A 6,000-nucleotide genomic window follows, 5' to 3' on the forward strand; every position below is an offset into this window, starting at 1 on the left:
CATGTACTGTCCCTTTAAAATCACACTACCAACTGTAGTCACGTGATTCTGCCCCATGGAAGCACCCTAAACACCGAGCCAGACCAAGTGACTCGAGCAGCGTGTACCAAAGAAAAACACAGCATCTGTGGTTTGCACGTGCTGTGTTTTGACACTGAACAAGAAAAATCAAATGTAAACGGCGAGAAAAATAGCGACTAAAGCACAATCACACACCAAATTAAACAGTGCTCAAAAAACAAGAGAGAAACAAGCTCCCAGCAACATTAGAAAACATATCCCATACTTAACACTGGAGCATATTTACAGTACAAGCCTCGTCACTGAACCATGAGGGTCAAAAATACAGAAACAACATAATCGTAATCACAGTAAAATGTACAGTTAATCGTGATATTGATTTGCGCTCATCGCCCAGCACTATCTTCAGAAATGGTCTGAGGAAAAGGACAGAGGGTTCAAGGTGTTCACATGACCTCCAGACTCCCCAGATCTCACTCCTAAAGATTATCTTTGGGAAGTGCAGGTCAAAGGTCTGATCCAAGGAAGCCCCACCTCACAATTTATAGGATTTAAAAGGAGCTGCTGCTATTGTTTAGGTGCCGAACGCCACTGAACGCATTCAGAGGTCTCAGGGAGCAGATAAGACCAAATAATAAACAGAACAAAGAGATCTACTGTAATCCACTGATAGCCCCTATAAAGATAAAGACACATACCCAGACATACTGACAACAACCCCCTACCTCCCCACAACGCCACCCCCTCTCCACACACACACCAAACACTCACACACTCTTCTCCCATTCACCTCCATCAGGCTGTACCTGTAACATTATCTCTCTCCTCATAAGAGCCTTTACCTTTGCAGTCTGAGGCGACTGAAACCGAGCTCTAATGGAACACTGAGATGAGCTCAGTACAGACAGCATTAGCATTAGCTCTTCTCCTCTCTCTCTCTCTCTCTCTCTCTCTCTCTCTCTCTCTCTCTCTCTCTCACTCACTCTCTCTCTGTGTCTCTCTCCAAATGCATTTAGGGGCTCCCGCCATCAGCACTTTGTTGAGCAGAGTGTAAGAGCAGACGTCTCCTGATCAATGGAAGCCAGACAGGCTTCATCATCCCTACCAGACAGCACCAACACATCTTCATGAGCCAGTTACACTGGCCAAAAGTCTGTAGACACCCGTCTGTCCAAGGGTATCGATAGGTAGTTTGCCCCCTACTGCCTCTACTTCTCTGGAAAGATTTTGGAGTAGAAGGTTGAACATTCCTATATCCCATAGCCCAGATTTGATATTATGCACCCTTCAGCCACACCCCTTACTAACTGTGACTTCAATAACACAGCCACACACATCTCCACAAACACTGGCAGCAGAACGGGTCACACTGAAGCTCTTAGTAAGTGTAAACATGACCTGATGCTAGACTGCCTCCCGGGCTTCAAGTCCGATTGTAGTGTAAGATCTGCCCTGCACAAGTGCTATTACGGTGAAATGGAAACATCTAGGAGCAACAACAGCTCATCTTTGAAGGGGTAGCACCTGTGGTGCTGAGCGCTGAACACACACCAATCACTCTCGACCACTGCACTGCTTCTCTACACAGGGGCTTCTTGCAGTGGGTTTCCTTGGCAGAGCAACTGCCCACAAGGCTGAGATCACTGTGGGCAATCCGAAGTGTCGGCTGGATCAACACTGGACTCTGGAGCAGTGAAAACACAATAGCCAATGTGTGTGTGTGTGTGTTTGTGTGTGATAGAGAGAGAGAAAGAGAGTAATCGTGATACACCAGGCATGTAAGAAAAAAAGTAGTAGACAGATGAAATATGCTTCAGGTGTGTGAGCAGATACATTCCACCTGCAGCATTGTCGATATACACACATGTGCATACACACACACACACACACACACACACACAGAGGTAAATAGATCAATACTCTCAGCCCCCAATTACAACACCAACCACAGTGAGCACTAAATCACTCCAAAACACACACACACACTTCTACTGCAATGTCACTGTTGGAGAGCAATTACCTCTACTGAAAGAAAAGCAACACGTGAGTGTGCGTGTGCCTGTGTTTTGTGTGTGTGTGTGTGTTATATAAGCCTCACAGCTTGTGTTTTGTACTCAGTGACACCGCATATAAAATCGACACCTACAAAGAAATTGAGAAAAAAAACAAAAACAAAACAACAAGACGATAAATGAGTCAACAGAGTCACGAAGTATGCCAAAGCCTCTCACACACTGAAAACAACACCCTCCTCTGGACCTTTACTGTTGACGTCTGTTATAATCGGCCGAGACAGTGGCAGTGCTCAGTTACATGCAGTACATGTCTGTGTGAGTGTGTCTGCGACTGCAGCCCACATTTAACCACAGCTTTTAAAGTGATACCTTTCAGACCCTGGAGCAGACCCCACGGTACGGTGCTCAGAGAACCGTGAGTAAATCAACAAGCAGCAAACTAACAAAAGCAAGAGCTGGGTCCACACACACAGCTGCATGGACAAAGGAGCATTGCTGTGAGGGTTTGATAGCAAACATATATTGTAAATTCTTCAACCAGTCTCATGCTGGTTCTCTTTAAACTCTTAGTTCCTTAAAAAGTATTTTCCATTGAAACGTTTACAGTGGTACGGTGAAGTCTATATTTAACCCCTCTGATTGGGCTGATGAAGCCTTCAGGTACGACTGAGATGGATCTGATTAGAGCTACAATAAACCTCTGCTGGAGAATCAGCAGCTGCTCCGCTCATTAACAAAGCTACTGCAGACATTGCGCTGATCTGAAATCTGATTTATTGTCTTGTCCAATACGAGCAGGAAATATCTGCTGCAAGGTTTTTCTGCAGAAAGCCATGAGAAGCCAACTTTTGCCTGCCCCACCCTAATCAATGAATGCAATCGTTACTATGACAACCAGGGTGAATATGCAAATGGCACTAGAGTGTGACCACACTGACAAATTCAACCGCAACTTGCAGTTTGGACAGCTGGTCTACAAATCACATTAAAAAAATATGATATGTTACAGATTAACGTTAATTATGTTTATTGAATATTTACTACCATGCAGTAACATGTTAATTACAATGGATTGCCTATCCCTTGCCATGTTTCACCATGTTCTGTGATAATGTTCATATACCCGTTAGTACCATTTATTAACCATGTTAATATGTTTACAATCTATAACACATCTATTACCATTTGCTACATGGTAATAACATACTGATGTCTTGAAAAAAAAAATATATTTCTACAATGATAATAATGTTTGCCGACTTTTGGCTGTGCCGAAACACAGCCAAAAGTATTTCTATAACAGAAAGGTTTTGCCATGGTTTAACACGAGAGTGTGTTGTAGGAACAAAGGATATGCACAGACTGCATCAGAAACACACACACACACAAACACACACCATTGTATTAGTGGTTTTATTAATGAAATAAAAGCTCCCTCAGGCACGAGGTAGGCACATGGAATGAATTTAATCCACACAGACATAACTAATAGAATCAGCATTGAAAGAGAAAGAGTTGGAAAAACAAAAACACACCACACACACACACACACACACACACACACACACACACACAAACCCAATATTCAGTCACTTCAGACCTCTACCTCAATTTCACATGCACAGCATGGAAGACAATGTGTGAGAGAGACAGTGAACAAGAGGCATATAGAGAGAGTAAGAGCGCGAGTAAGAGAAGGAAGAATGGGGGATGGAGAGGGCTAAGATAGATGGAAGGATAGAGGTAAAAACTCGTCTGATTCTGTCCTGCTCCCCACATGTCTCTCTCCATTACCTCTCTCCATCCCTCCCCCATCCCTCGCTCTCTTGCTTTCTCTCCACTGACGTGATTTATTGATCTTCTTTGCGCTTTGGGGGGGGGGGGGGGGGTTCTCTCTCTCTCTCTCTCTCTCTCTCTCTCTCTCTCTCCCCCATCACTTCAATTCTGCTCAATTCACTTTGCCTTTATTGGCTGCGTGTCTGCTTTTCATACTGCACTGCCAAAGCAATTACAACTGAACAGAAACAAAAAAAACTGTACTTAGAGTTCTGCTAAATCATATCAAATTAAAAGTCTAAAATCATTTAGAGCTGAGCGATACTGACCGAATCCAATATCATAATATTTTGTGAATATAGTTAGTATTAAAAAGTTACTGAGCCCATTGCTGAAGAGTGTAGCACACTATAGTCTGTCTTTACCACAAGCAGAGCACAATGTGTCAGAAACAGACATGGGCTGCCCATCAAAAATGGCACATTCATGTCATGTACTGACACTCACAGCCGGTGTAGACAGCTTGCACTGCAGGTATGTGATTACATTGACTTAGCTAATAAAAAGATGTAATGGTATGTTATTACATTGTATTTGGTATTAAATTTACATTATTACATTGTTATAAAGGAACACTAGGTAAGAGTTGGGTCTTTTGTTCTTGGGGCTCCACCAATGTGCATGGGTTATACGCAATTACTTAACCATTTTATATAAAGGGCTTGAGCGTTCACGGATTCTGGAACCTGACGGGTTCCAAATGGGAAACAGTCCCCCATGAAAATGACTGGGGGCCTGCAGTTGCCAACAGATGATAATGACATACACGTGACAGACTCGTTTAGCATTGCACTTTGCATCTAACAGAATCCAAAGAAAAGACGAGACGAGCGTGATGCTGACAGATGCTGGATGTACATGGAGTTTTGGACTTCTTTTATTCAAACTGACTTCTTTGCTTCTTTTATTGTTACTTAAATGGCAGTACTTTTCCATGGGTAAAATACACTTCTCTAACACACACACACATGGCGCGTGTACACACAAAAGCAAACTCTCTCGCTTTCATCGCAGGCAAATCACAATAAAGATGTTCCCTTTTTCTAGCAACAATTTTTTCCCCCAAAAGAAACTTTGCTTAATGGCGCAAAAACTGAGCTCCTAGATAAACAGTTCCATATGCCTACTGCCAGCGTGGAGAGAGAGAGAGAGAGAGAGAGAGAGAGAGAGAGAGAGAGAGAGAGAGAGAGAGAGAGAGAGAGAGATGAGGGAGAGAGAGGAGAGAGAGGAGAGAGAGAGAGAGAGAGAAAGAGGAGAAAGAGAGAGAGAGGGAGAGAGAGAGAGAGAGAGAGAGAGAGAGGGAGAGAGAGAGAGAGAGAGAGATGAGGAGAGGAGGTCAGGCAGCACGTGGAAAAGCTCTATTACAAACACAGTGAGGCGTTCGATGTGGGGATTGAGTGAAGCAAAAACTCAGTGGAGGGAAAAAGAGGGGACAGAAGAATAGAAAAAAAGAGAGATAGAGACCGAGAGAAAGAGAGAGAGAGAGAATATACTAGAGAGACATAGAGAGAGAGTGCACATAATCAAGTTGAAAATCTATGCTGATTCCTCTCTCAGTTCAGTTCAATTTGCTTTATTGAGATGACAAATTGACACATATATATTGACAATTGAAATATATATATATTCTATATCTCTCTCATTCTCTCTTTTCTTACTTTGTCTATTTTACCCCTCTCTCCCCCTTCCCTTACTCTCTGTGTCTTTTTTTCTCCTTTGTTCCTGACAGACTTTGTTGTTTTACGACAACTGTCCTTTATCTTGTCCCTCACTGCTCCCTCACTTACTTCCACAGAACTTTCTGTTCTGTTTGTCAAACACCTTTCTCTCTCTCTCTCTCTCTCTCTCTCTCTCTCTCTCTCTCTCTTGCTCTCTCTCTCTCTGCCTGTCCTTCTGTTTTCACTCTCTTTTCACTCTCTGAGGTGTGTGAGAGAGACGCCACAGGAGGTGTGTGAAGCATAGCCAGTCTGTGTCAAAGGTCACATCACAGAGGGTGGGGAAGCGTGTGCACGCACACACACACACACAGACACACACATGCACACACACCAGGTCCAGCAGTGTTAAAACAGTGGTGCCATTGTGTCACTCAGTTTTCCTGCAGCTTGAGATGTGCTCGAGTATCTCA

The 6,000-nt window shown here is 43.4% G+C and overlaps 1 protein-coding gene across 1 annotated transcript in view; it reads right to left on the reverse strand.

Annotated features, from left to right (window-relative positions):
- Positions 1-6,000, reverse strand: part of LOC136679662 (semaphorin-4C-like) — an 85,017-nt gene that overhangs the window by 66,745 nt on the left and 12,272 nt on the right. The gene's annotated exons all lie outside the window — the stretch shown is intronic.

This window comes from Hoplias malabaricus, chromosome Y, assembly GCF_029633855.1.
Source record: "Hoplias malabaricus isolate fHopMal1 chromosome Y, fHopMal1.hap1, whole genome shotgun sequence".
Taxonomy (NCBI): domain Eukaryota; kingdom Metazoa; phylum Chordata; class Actinopteri; order Characiformes; family Erythrinidae; genus Hoplias; species Hoplias malabaricus.